Genomic DNA, 14,968 nt, shown 5'->3' with positions numbered 1-14,968 from the left:
GCTCCAGTGCTACGTACATGTAAAACATCGTGGTGACCCTTTTGTTCCCCGTGCTTTCGTGCTGTTGTAGTTTCGTTCTCTCCACATTTTTGGCCTATGTTTCCGCGATGGTTCTGTATGCAGTCGTTCTATAATGCCGTGGATACTCCCAAGACCCAAAGCATCATATGGACCGTCGCCATCGTCACGGCCCCGGGCCAATTCAAATCCCCCGCCATCACATCGTGTAGTCATGACTCAGTCATCCTTGGATTCCTTAGAGCATCTACAACCGGAATTGTCTAATCCAGACCCTATACGTCTACGGTAACCTAGAAGTAACTAGTAAGTGTGCACGTGCAACACACGTATCATGAAAAAGTCATGGTTCACTCTGTCCTAACTTTCTTAGTAAGGGGAAAATGGCGGCGACAATTTGCCTCTCACTTTGTTGTCGAGACTCAAGATACTACGGGAGGGGGCCGCTTTGATTCTAGTGTGGCGAGAGTGACATCGCACCAGAATAATATAACTCGCTCTCCTCCTACCTTCAAAAAATTATCTACGACGCATCATTCCTGTCATATTTAGTCTTTCAGGAGAAACAACAACTTATTAGTGAATAATTTACAATGTCACTTACAACCAGTGGCCTAACAACACACCTACGCTCGGGCTTCGGCTTTCATCCCATTGCTTCATGTCTAGATGTTTAGAGCAGCAGTCAGTAACACATCCCCTTCGTGGTTTCAATCAATGACGTCTTGCCAGATATATTTGAAAAGAATTGACGTTCACCTATTCACTCATTTTTCTCTAGTCACCTGTCCAGCTGCCTGGTGGCAATCTGCGTCACATGTACCTGCAAAATAGGTATTTTTACAATCGTCATGAGGTTGAGTTTCTACATAATTTCCCTGTCATACTGGTGCTACTTCAAAATAAATATAAAAATAGCTCATCCAGTTTGATCAAAAAGTAAGGTGACTAGAAAAAAACAGGCTCGGACATTTCATCAAACACGTAGAGCGTGAGGTGTATATACGGGTGAGTTAGACGTACCGAGGCGTCGTCCGGTGGCGGCGGTGTGGGTTAGGACATGGGTGGCAAAGCCCTGGGTTGGGAATGACGGCAGAGCAATGATAGCGGCAGAACTCCGGTGACGGCTGTGTGGACAAGGCCAAAACAAAAGAGGAGAGGACTAGTAGGGTAAGGAGGGGTGGGGCGCATATACGGGCGAATTGACACGGGTCTTTGTTGTCAGTCCTACGTGGTGGGCGTGTCCGGACATCCGTATATCTGCCCCAGATATGGGCCGTGTATGGGGAGTGCCGGTCAGTCCGGGCGTTTTAGCCAGATTTGCAAGTCGCGATTGGGTGGCAATTTTGTGTTCGGTCAGTGATCGGGCAACCTACCCGGGCGTTTGGGTGGATAAGGGGGGTCCGGTTGTAGATGCTCTTATAGGCTACGGGTAAAAAAAATGTATTTTTTCTCCTACGGGACGAAAATTCTAAGGTGAAAAGGAGAACACATTTTACAGTGTCAACAATTTCCACCGCGTAAATATGTGAAGATATTTTGGGTCATCTAACTGCAAGTAGATGTTGTAGATCTTCATGCAAAAAAAGATAAGTTGTTCTAAAAAAAGATAATTTTTTTTGCGCATAAAGAAAGATAATTGTAGGGCAAAATATTTTGTCATTTTATAGTATATTGATTTTTTTCTCCTATCTAGAACACAAAAATCGCTTCTTCTCGCACTGAAAACTAGAGATTGTTAAAAAACAATTGTGCATGTACATTATAAACCACAAAGAAGACATATATGATTTTTTTTTGCTTTGCAGACACTTCTCTTTTACATTGGTCATAATTATGTTTGCTTTGCGGACACAGATCCTCTACTACCATGTTGTACTTCTTTGCCTGCTAAGAAACATAATATTCTTCTTTGTGGTTCCGAAGTTTATATATGCAGCACAATGATGTAAGATGCCACAAAGCAAGTAAGGAAATTGATTGTTCCAATTGTCAAAAACAAATATGTAAATTGCAATATTACTTTAAACCAACAAACTAAAGTGTTTATTTCACCATCTGTCCTTTCATGCATGATCAATATTTCTTTTTGCAAAAAACACTCTGATCTATTATAAACGTTCATAAGAAGTACAAAACTTCTTAAACATAATAAAAATTACATCGACGATCATGTACCACCGAATGACCACTACAACCGCTAGAATAAGCCGTCGTTGTCGTCAACAATAGTCGGAAAGTCTTCGTGCACGTGCCCCTAAAAACCAACGCACTAGAGATGCATTCGTCATCATTGAACCATTGAATCAACTTAAAGCGCCTAACACCAAATCTTGTTGGCGTGCACGCATGACGAGAAACCCTATCCTTTCCAACCTAAGGAGAAGGCGGGAATCTACGCAGGAGCATCATTGAATCCATCACAATGGACGAACTCGAGGAGGGTCAGAGCCCGCAAGACCAACTCGAAGATGAAGCACTGTTATCCACTGGAACGCCGCACCCTGTGAGAAAACAAAACCTAGCCTAAACTACTAGCCAGAGCCAAGGCACTAGACCACCCTCGCCGTTGTCGGCCGCCTGAGCTGCATGTAGAGGGGAGGTGGATCCATGGGCTCGCCAACGAAGCTTGAAGGGAATAAGCACCCTAGCTGCAGAAGACGAGAAAGGGAAATAGAAACCCTAATGGGGTACATGATATATATCTCGGTTGTTCACATAATGTACTTCCAATGCAAAGTTAGTACAAAGTTGAGTCACTTATTTTGGGACGGAGGGAGTATAACATATTTAGAATCTATAATTAAGGAATCATTAAATAACTTTTAAACATAAATAGCGAATATTTAAGACAATGGATGGTGATACTCTAATCCACATCGGACGACAATGCCTTCAGGAAGGACACAACAACGAAGTGCCGCCATCACCCTAATCTTCCACTAACAAGCAAATGACATTGGCTACTCCAGTGGAGCACCTCTAAAATCCCATTTGGTTAAATTTAATTGAATCCCAGTGGAGCAACTCTGATTTCCGAGCCTTACCAGTGAAGACGTCGCTCTTCTTGTGCATCTTCAACGTCCAACTCCACCACCACCTCCTCCGGTTCATCCCTTGCTGTTGGAAATATGCCCTAGAGGCAATAATAAATTGATTATTATTATATTTCCTTGTTCATGATAATCGTTTATTATCCATGCTAGAATTGTATTGATAGGAAACTCAGATACATGTGTGGATACATAGACAACACCATGTCCCTAGTAAGTCTCTAGTTGACTAGCTTGTTGATCAATAGATGGTTACAGTTTCCTGACCATGGACATCGGATGTCGTTGATGACGGGATCACATCATTAGGAGAATGATGTGATGGACAAGACCCAATCCTAAGCATAGCACAAGATCGTGTAGTTCGCATGCTAAAGCTTTTGTAATGTCAAGTATCATTTCCTTAGACCATGAGATTGTGCAACTCCCGGATACCGTAGGAATACTTTGGGTGTGCCAAACGTCACAACGTAACTGGGTGGCTATAAAGGTGCACTACGGGTATCTCCGAAAGTGTCTGTTGGGTTGGCACGAATCGAGATTGGGATTTGTCACTCTGTGTGACGGAGAGGTATCTCTGGGCCCACTCGGTAGGACATCATCATAATGTGCACAATGTGATCAAGGAGTTGATCACGGGATGATGTGTTACGGAACGAGTAAAGAGACTTGTCGGTAACGAGACTAAACAAGGTATCGGGATACCGACGATCGAATCTCGGGCAAGTATCGTACCGCTAGACAAAGGGAATTGTATACGGGATTGATCGAATCCTCGACATCGTGGTTCATCCGATGAGATCATCGTGGAACATGTGGGAACCAACATGGGTATCCAGATCCCGCTGTTGGTTATTGACCGGAGAACGTCTCGGTCATGTCTGCATGGTTCCCGAACCCGTAGGGTCTACACACTTAAGGTTCGATGACGCTAGGGTTATAGGGAATAGATATACGTTGTTACCGAATGTTGTTCGGAGTCTCGGATGAGATCCCGGACGTCATGAGGAGTTCCGGAATGGTCCGAAGGTAAAGATTTATATATGGGAAGTCCTGTTTTGGTCGCCGGAAAAGTTTCGGGGTTTATCGGTAACGTATGTGGGGCCACCAGCCCCGGAGGGCTGCATGGGCCAAGTGTGGGAGGGGACCAGCCCCAGGTGGGCTGGTGCGCCCCCCACCAAGGCCCAAGGCGCAAGGGAGAGTGGAAGGGGGCAAACCCTAGGCTCAGATGGGCCTAAGGCCCACCTAGTGGTGCGCCTCCCTCTCTCCCCCTTGGCCGCCCCCTAGATGGGATCTAGGGCTGGCCGCCATCCCTAGGGGTGGAAACCTAGATGGGGGCGCAGCCCCTCCCCTCCCCCTATATATACTTGAGGTTTTGGGCTGCCAGAGACATGGATTCAATCTCCTTCTTGGCGCAGCCCTACCCCTCTCCCTCTTCGTCTCTTGCGGTGCTTGGCGAAGCCCTGCTGGAGTACCACGCTCCTCCACCACCACCACGCCGTTGTGCTGCTGCTGGATGGAGTCTTCCTCAACCTCTCCCTCGCTCCTTGCTGGATCAAGGCATGGGAGACGTCACCGGGCTGTACGTGTGTTGAACGCGGAGGTGCCGTCCGTTCGGCACTAGGATCTCCGGTGATTTGGATCACGACGAGTACGACTCCTTCAACCCGTTCTCTTGAATGCTTCCGCATAGTGATCTACAAGGGTATGTACATGCACTCTCCTTCCCCTCTTTGCTGGTTTCTCCATAGATAGATCTTGGTGACACGTAGGAAAATTTTGAATTTCTGCTACGTTCCCCAACAGTGGCATCATGAGCTAGGTCTATTGCGTAGATTCTATGCACGAGTAGAACACAAAGTAGTTGTGGGCGTTGATTTTGTTCAATATGCTTACCGTTACTAGTCCAATCTTGTTTCGACGGTATTGTGGGATGAAGCGGCCCGGACCGACCTTACACGTACTCTTACGTGAGACTGGTTCCACCGACTGACATGCACTAGTTGCATAAGGTGGCTAGCGGGTGTCTGTCTCTCCCACTTTAGTTGGATCGGATTCGATGAAAAGGGTCCTTATGAAGGGTAAATAGCAATTGGCATATCACGTTGTGGTCTTTGCGTAGGTAAGAAACGTTCTTGCTAGAAACCCATAGCAGCCACGTAAAACATGCAAACAACAATTAGAGGACGTCTAACTTGTTTTTGCAGGGTATGCTATGTGATGTGATATGGCCAAGAAGAATGTGATGAATGATATGTGATGTATGAGATTGATCATGTTCTTGTAATAGGAATCACGACTTGCATGTCGATGAGTATGACAACCGGCAGGAGCCATAGCAGTTGTCTTTATTTATTTATGACCTGCGTGTCAACTTAAACGTCATGTAATTACTTTACTTTATTGCTAAAGCGTTAGCCATAGTAGTAGAAGTAATAGATGACGAGACAACTTCAAGAAGACACGATGATGGAGATCATGATGATGGAGATCATGGTGTCATGCCGGTGACAAGATGATCATGGAGCCCCAAGATGGAGATCAAAGGAGCTATATGATATTGGCCATATCATGTCACTATTATTTGATTGCATGTGATGTTTATCATGTTTATGCATCTTGTTTACTTAGAACGACGGTAGTAAATAAGATGATCCCTCATAATAATTTCAAGAAAGTGTTTCCCCTAACTGTGCACCGTTGCGACAGTTTGTTGTTTCGAAGCACCACGTGATGATCGGGTGTGATAGATTCCAACGTTCACATACAACGGGTGTAAGACAGATTTACACATGCAAACACTTAGATTGACTTGACGAGCCTAGCATGTACAGACATGGCCTCGGAACACAGAAGACCGAAAGGTCGAACATGAGTCATATAGAAGATATGATCAACATGAAGATGTTCACCGATGTTGACTAGTCCGTCTCACGTGATGATCGGACACGGCCTAGTTGACTCGGATCATGTAATCACTTAGATGACTAGAGGGATGTCTATCTGAGTGGGAGTTCATAAGATGAACTTAATTATCCTGAACATAGTCAAAAGGTCTTCGCAAATTATGTCGTAGCTCGCACTTTAGTTCTACTGTTTAGATATGTTCCTAGAGAAATTTTAGTTGAAAGTTGATAGTAGCAATTATGCGGACTAGGTCCGTAAACTGAGGATTGTCCTCATTGCTTCATAGAAGGCTTATGTCCTTAATGCACCGCTTAGTGTGCTGAACCTCGAACGTTGTCTGTGGATGTTGCGAACATCTGACATACACATTTTGATAACTACGTGATAGTTCAGTTAAACGGTTTAGAGTTGAGGCACAGAAGACGTTTTGAAACGTCGCAAAACATATGAGATGTTTCGAGGGCTGAAATTGGGATTTCAGGCTCGTGCCCACGTCAAGAGGTATAAGACCTACGACGATTTTCTTAGCCTGCAAACTAAGGGAGGAAAGCTCAATTATTGAGCTTGTGCTCAGATTGTCTGAGTACAACAATCATTTGAATCGAGTGGGAGTTGATCTTCCAGATGAGATAGTGATGTTTCTCCGAAGTCATTACCACCAAGCTGCTAGAGCTTCTTGATGAACTATAATATATCAGGGACATATATGATGATCCTTGAGATATTCGCGATGTTTGACACCACAAAAGTAGAAATCAAGAAGGAGCATCAATTGTTGATGGTTGGTGAAACCACTAGTTTCAAGAAGGGCAAGGGCAAGAAGGGATACTTCATGAAACGGCAAATCAGCTGCTGCTCTAGTGAAGAAACCCAAGGTTGAATCCAAACCCGAGACTAAGTGCTTCTGTAATAAGGGGAACAGCCACTGGAGCAGAATTACCCTAGATACTTGGTAGATGAGAAGGCTGGCAAGGTCGATAGGAGTATATTGGATATACATTGTGTTAATGTGTACTTTACTAGTACTCCTAGTAGCACCATGGTATTAGATACCGGTTCGGTTGCTAAATGTTAGTAAACTCGAAATAAAAGGCTGCGGAGTAAACGAAGACTAGCTAAAGGTGAGCTGGCAATATGTGTTGGAAGTTTTTCCAAGCTTGATGTGATCAAACATCGCACGCTCCCTCTACCATCGAGATTGGTGTTTGCGTTGAGCATAGACATGATTGGATTATGTCTATCGCAATATGGTTATTCATTTAAGGAGAATAATGGTTACTCTGTTTATTTGAATAATACCTTCAATGGTCTTGCACCTAAAATGAATGGTTTATTGAATCTCGATTGTAGTGATACACATGTTCATGCCAAAAGATATAAGATAGTAATGATAGTACCACCTACTTGTGGCACTGCCACGTAAGTCATATCGGTATAAAACACATGAAGAAGCTCCATGTTGATGGATCTTTGGGCTCACTCGGTTTTTGAAAAGTTTGAGAGATGTGAACCATGTCTATTGGTGTATACGCATGAAGAAACTCCATGCAAATGGACCGTTTGGACTCACTTGATTTTGAATCACTTGAGACATGCAAATCATACCACATGGGCAAGATGACTGAAAGCCTCGTTTTCAGTAAAATGGAACTAGAAAGCAACTTGTTGGAAGTAATACATTTTGATGTGTGCAGTCCAATGAGTGCTGAGGCGTGTAGTGGATATCGTTATGTTCTTACTTCACAGATGATTTGAGTAGATGTTGAGTATATTTACTTGATGAATCACGAGTCTGAATTATTGAAAGGTTCAAGTAATTTCAGGGTGAAGTTGAAAGATCGTCGTGACAAGAATATCTATGATATGATCATAGAGATGAATATCTGAATTACGAGTTTGGCACAGAATTAAGACATTGTGTAAATTGTTTCACAACTAATACAGCCTGGAACACCATAGTGTGATGGTGTGTCCGAACATCATAACTGCACCCTATTGGATATGATGCATACCATGATGTCTCTTATCGAATTACCACGATAGTTTATGGGTTAGGCATTAGAGACAACCACATTCACTTTAAATAGGGCACCACGTAATTCCGATGAGATGACACCGTATGAACTATGGTTTAGAGAAACCTAAGCTGTCATTTCTTAAAAGTTTGGGGCTGCGACGCTTATGTGAAAAAGTTTCAGGCTGATAAGCTCGAACCCAAAGCGGATAAATGCATCTTCATAGGACACCCAAAACAGTTGGGTATACCTCCTGTCTCAGATCCGAAAGCAATAAGGGATTGTTTCTAGAATCGGGTCCTTTCTCGAGGAAAAGTTTCTCTCGAAAGAATTGAGTGGGAGGATGGTGGAGACTTGATGAGGTTATTGAACCGTCTCTTCAACTAGTGTGTGGCAGGGCACAGGGAGTTGTTCCTGTGGCACCTACACCAATTGAAGTGGAAGCTTATGATAGTGATCATGAAACTTCAGATCAAGTCACTACCAAACCTCGTGGGATAACAAGGATGCGTACTACTTCAGAGTGGTACGTAATCCTGTCTTGGAAGTCATGTTGCTAGACAACAATGAACCTACAAGCTATGGAGAAGCAATGGTGGGCCTAAATTCCGATAAATGGCTCGAGGCCATAAAATCCGAGAAAGGATCCATGTATGAAAACAAAGTGTAGACTTTGGAAGAACTACTTGATGGTCGTAAGGCTGTTAGGTACATATGGATTTTAAAAGGAAGACGGACAATGATGGTAAGTATCACCATTAAGAAAGCTCGACTTGTCGTTAAGATGTTTTCTGACAAGTTCAAGGAGTTGACTACGATGAGACTTTCTCACTCGTAGCGATGCTAAGAGTCTGTTGGAATTATATTAGCGATTACTGCATTATTTATGAAATCTTGCAGATAGGATGTCAAAACATTGTTTCCTCGACGATTTTCTTGAGGAAAGGTTGTATGTGATAAACCGAAAGGTTTTGTCAATCCTGAAAGATGCTAATAAGTATGCAAAGCTCCAGCAATCCTTCTAAGGACTGGAGTAAGCATCTCGGAGTTGGAATGTACGCTTTGATGAGATGATCAAAGATTTTGGGTTTATACAAAGTTTATGAGAAACTTGTATTTCCAAAGAAGTGAGTGGGAACACTATAGAATTTCTGATGAGTATATGTTGTTGACATATTATGGATCAGAAATGACGTAGGTTTTCTGGAAAGCATATAGGGTTATTTGAAAGTGTTTTTCAATGGAAAGCCTGGATTAAGCTACTTGAACATTGAGCATCAAGATCTATAAGGATAGATCAAAACGCTTAATGGTACTTTCAAATGAGCACATACCTTGACATGATCTTGAAGGTGTTCGAGATGGATCAGTCAAAGAAGGAGTTCTTTCCTGAGTTGTAAGGTATGAAGTTAAGACTTAAAGCTCGACCGCGGCAGAAGAAAGAGAAAGGACGAATGCCGTCCCCTATGCTTTTGTCATAGGCTCTATACGGTATGCCATGCTGAGTACCGCACCTGATGTGTGCCTTGCCACATGTCTGGCAAGAGGGTACAAAGGTGATCCAGGAGTGGATCACTAGATAGCGGTCAAAATTATCCTTGGAGTAATAAGGACATGTTTCTCGATTATGGAGGTGATAAAGAGTTCGGCGTAAAAGGTTACATCGATGCAAGCTTTAACACCTATCCGAATGACTCTGAGTAGCAAACCGGATACGTATAGTGGAGCAACCATTTGGAATAGCTCCAAGTGGAGCGTGGAAGCAGCATTTATAATATGACCTAGAGATTTGCAAAGTACATACGGATCTGATTGTTGCAGACCCGTTAACTAAAACCTCTCTCACGAGCAAAACATGATCAAACCCCGGAACTCATTGAGTCTTAATCACATGATGATGTGAACTAGTTTAGCGACACTAGTAAACTCTTTGGATGTTGGTCACATGGCGATGTGACCTGTGAGTGTTAATCACATGGCGATGTGAACTAGATTATTGACTCTAGTGCAAGTGGGAGACTATTGGAAATATGCCCTAGAGGCAATAATAAATTGATTATTATTATATTTCCTTGTTCATGATAATCGTTTACTATCCATGCTAGAATTGTATTGATAGGAAACTCAGATACATGTGTGGATACATAGACAACACCATGTCCCTAGTAAGCCTCTAGTTGACTAGCTCGTTGATCAATAGATGGTTACGGTTTCCTGACCATGGACATCGGATGTCGTTGATGACGGGATCACATTATTGGGAGAATGATGTGATGGACAAGACCCAATCCTAAGCATAGCACAAGATCGTGTAGTTCGCATGCTAAAGCTTTTCTAATGTCAAGTATCATTTCCTTAGACCATGAGATTGTGCAACTCCCAGATACCGTAGGAATACTTTGGGTGTGCCAAACGTCACAACGTAACTGGGTGGCTATAAAGGTGCACTACGGGTATCTCCGAAAGTGTCTGTTGGGTTGGCACGAATCGAGACTGGGATTTGTCACTCCGTGTGACGGAGAGGTATCTCTGGGCCCACTCGGTAGGACATCATCATAATGTGCACAATGTGATCAAGGAGTTGATCACGGGATGATGTGTTACGGAACGAGTAAAGAGACTTGCCGGTAACGAGATTGAACAAGGTATCGGGATACCGACGATCGAATCTCGGGCAAGTATCGTACCGCTAGACAAAGGGAATTGTATACGGGATTGATCGAATCCTCGACATCGTGGTTCATCCGATGAGATCATCGTGGAACATGTGGGAACCAACATGGGTATCCAGATCCCGCTGTTGGTTATTGACCGGAGAACGTCTCGGTCATGTATGCATGGTTCCCGAACTCGTAGGGTCTACACACTTAAGGTTCGATGACGCTAGGGTTATAGGGAATAGATATATGTGGTTACCGAATGTTGTTCGGAGTCCCGGATGAGATCCCGGACGTCACGAGGAGTTCCAGAATGGTCCGGAGGTAAAGATTTATATATGGGAAGTCCTGTTTTGGTCACCGGAAAAGTTTCGGGGTTTATCGGTAACGTACGTGGGGCCACCAGCCCCGGAGGGCTGCATGGGCCAAGTGTGGGAGGGGACCAGCCCCAGGTGGGCTGGTGCGCCCCCCACCAAGGCCCAAGGCGCAAGGGAGAGTGGAAGGGGGCAAACCCTAGGCTTAGATGGGCCTAAGGCCCACCTAGTGGTGCGCCTCCCTCTCTCCCCCCTTGGCCGCCCCCCTAGATGGGATCTAGGGCTGGCCGCCACCCCTAGGGGTGGAAACCTAGATGGGGGCGCAGCCCCTCCCCTCCCCCTATATATACTTGAGGTTTTGGGCTGCCAGAGACACGGATTCAATCTCCTTCTTGGCGCAGCCCTACCCCTCTCCCTCCTTGTCTCTTGCGGTGCTTGGCGAAGCCCTGCTGGAGTACCACGCTCCTCCACCATCACCACGCCGTTGTGCTGCTGCTGGATGGAGTCTTCCTCAACCTCTCCCTCTCTCCTTGCTGGATCAAGGCATGGGAGACGTCACCGGGCTGTACGTGTGTTGAACGCGGAGGTGCCGTCCGTTCGGCACTAGGATCTCCGGTGATTTGGATCACGACGAGTACGACTCCTTCAACCCGTTCTCTTGAACACTTCCGCATAGCGATCTAAAAGGGTATGTAAATGCACTCTCCTTCCCCTCGTTGCTGGTTTCTCCATAGATAGATCTTGGTGACACATAGGAAAATTTTGAATTTCTGCTACGTTCCCCAACACTTGCTCTATCAGAAATGTTCGTCCACCCTCGCTGCACTCACCATCAACGCCGCTCACTCCCTCGCACCAACACTACCTCTTTTGCTCATAGTAAGTCAAGGCGTCAACACCTCGACCACGCCATATTTCTAACACTCTCCTCCTCGCACCACATTCTAGAGAACCTACTTTGTCCGCATATTCCTAAAGTTGGCAATTAAGCTTAAAATTTGTAGTCTCCTATTCAACACCTCTAGTCGACTATACTGATCCTTTCAAGAGGATTTTGGTATCTCGTACTAAAATTCTTCTTATCTCGTGGATGGATATCTGTCGTCTCGTGCTGCTAACCATGAGGATGACACTCAGGCGTGAAAGACACAACGCAGTCATGTGCAATGGCCCACAGGTGGTTCAAGAGTAAGCATGAATGTAAAGATAAGACCATTAAAACAACTCTAATATTCCACTACTGAAAAAGCTTTCGCCCAGTTTATATATAAAACAACACCAATCATACAAGCCAACGCACACCATAGACATCACAACAACACAAACACTCACCCAAGGCAAAGATACGTAGGTGCCGAAGACCAACAACTACAACACTCCAAACGACTTGAAGAACCACAGAATGACACAAAGCATCACTTTGGAGCCGCCGGAGCACTTCATGGCAAACACAACGCGAAGGGGTGGAGTTGAAGTCGACGAGCCGTGTGCTCCAAGATAGCACTTTTAGGAAGGACACGACATCGAAGCATTGCCACCACCCTAATCTTCCACTAATAAGCAATGACATAGGCTACTCTAATGGAACACTTGGAAACACACCTCATTAACTTGAGTTGAATCAAATGCACATATACCATCTATACTCCTCATAACAGAGCGTAGGGAGGCAAAGAAGCAACACATTGAGCAACTGTTGGTGAACGTAGTATTTTAAAAAAAATCCTACGATCACGCAAGATCTATCTAGGAGAAGCATAGCAACGAGAGGGGGGAGTGTGTCCATGTACCCTCGTAGACCGAAAGCGGAAGCTTTAAGTAATGTGGTTGATGTAGTCGAACGTCTTCGTGATCCAACCGATAAAGTACCGAACGCACGGCACCTCCGTGATATCCACACATTCAGCTCGGTGACGTCCGTCAAATTCTAGATCCAGCTGAGGCCGAGGGAGAGTTTCGTCAGCACAACGGCGTGGTGACGGTGATGATGAAGTTACCGATGCAGGGCTTCGCCTAAGCACTATGACAATATGACCGAGGTGGAAATCTGTGGAGGGGGGCACCGCACACGGCTAAGAAATCAATTCATGTGTCTATGGGGTGCCCCCTCCCCCGTATATAAAGGAGTGGAGGAGGCGGCTGGCCTCGTGGGGTACGCCCCAAGGGGGGGAATCCTACTCCTACTAGGAGTAGGTTTCCCCCTTTCCTAGTCCAACTAGGAGGGGAAGGAAAGGGAAGAGGGAGAGAAGGAAAGGGGGCGGGCCCCCTCCCAATTTGGATTGGGCTTGGGGGGTGCCCCTACACATGTCCGCCTCCTCATCTCTTCCACTAAAGCCCATGAAGGCCCATTAACCCCTTGGGGGCTTCCGGTAACCCCCCCAGTACTCCGGAAAATGCCCGAACTTATCCAAAACCTTTTCGGTGTCCAAACATAACCTTCCAATATATCTATCTTTATGTCTCGACCATTTTGAGACTCCCCGTCATGTTCGTGATCACATCCGGGACTCCGAACAACCTTCGGTACATCAAATCACATAACTCACAATACATATCGTCATCGAACGTTAAGCGTGCGGACCCTATGGGTTCGAGAACTATGTAGGCATGACCGAGACTCATCTCCGGTCAATAACCAATAGCGGAACCTGGATGCTCATATTGGTTCCTACATATTCTACGAAGATCTTTATCGGTCAAACCGCATAACAACATACGTTGTTCCCTTTGTCATCGGTATGTTACTTGCCCGAGATTCAATCGTCGGTATCATCATACCTAGTCCAATATCGTTATCGGCAAGTCTCTTTACTCGTTCCGTAATGCAACATCCCACAACTAACTCATTAGTCACATTGCTTGCAAGGCTTTATAGTGATGTGTATTACCGAGAGGGCCCGGAGATACCTCTCCGACAATCGGAGTGACAAATCCTAATCTCGATCTATGCCAACTCAACAAACACCATCGGAGACACCTGTAGAGCATCTTTATAATCACCCAGTTATGTTGTGACGTTTGATAGCACACCAAGTGTTCCTCCGGTATTCGGGAGTTGCATAATCTCATAGTCATAGGAACATGTATAAGTTTTGAAGAAAGCAATAGCAATAAACTAAACAATCAAAGTGCTAAGCTAACGGATGGGTCATGTCAATCACATCATTCTCTAATGATATGATCCCGTTTATCAAATGACAACTCATGTCTATGGTTAGGAAACTTAACCATCTTCGATTAACGAGCTAGTCAAGTAGAGGCATACTAGTGACACTCTGTTTGTCTATCTATTCACACATGTACTAAGCTTTCGGTTAATACAATTCTGGCATGAATAATAAACATTTATCATGATATAAGGAAATATAAATAACAACTTTATTATTGCCTCTAGGACATATTTCCTTCAGTCTCCCACTTGCACTAGAGTCAATAATCTCGATTACATTGTAATGATTCTAACACCCATGGAGTCTTGGTGCTGATCATGTTTTGCTCGTGAGAGAGGCTTAGTCAATGGGTCTACAACATTCAGATCTGTATGTATCTTGCAAATTTCTATGTCTCCCTCCTTGACTTGATCGCGGATGGAATTGAAGCATCTCTTGATGTGCTTGGTTCTCTTGTGAAATCTGGATTCCTTTGCCAAGGCAATTGCACCAGTATTGTCACAAAAGATTTTCATTGGACCCGATGCACTAGGTATGACACCTAGATCGGATATGAACCCATTCATCAAGACTCCTTCATTTGCTGCTTCCGAAGCAGCTATATACTCCGCTTCACACGTAGATCCCGCCACGATGCTCTGCTTGGAACAACACCAACTTACAGCTCCTCCATTTAATAAAAATATGTATTCGGTATGTGACTTAGAATCATCCGGATCAGTCTCGAAGCTTGCATCGACGTAACCATTTATGACGAGCTCTTTGTTACCTCCATAAACGAGAAACATATCCTTAGTCCTTTTTAGGTATTTCAGGATGTTCATGACCGCTGTC

Source organism: Triticum urartu, chromosome 5 (genome assembly GCF_003073215.2).
Source record: "Triticum urartu cultivar G1812 chromosome 5, Tu2.1, whole genome shotgun sequence".
NCBI lineage: Eukaryota > Viridiplantae > Streptophyta > Magnoliopsida > Poales > Poaceae > Triticum > Triticum urartu.
The sequence above is the reverse complement of the archived record's forward strand: the minus strand, read 5'-3'. Positions refer to the sequence as shown.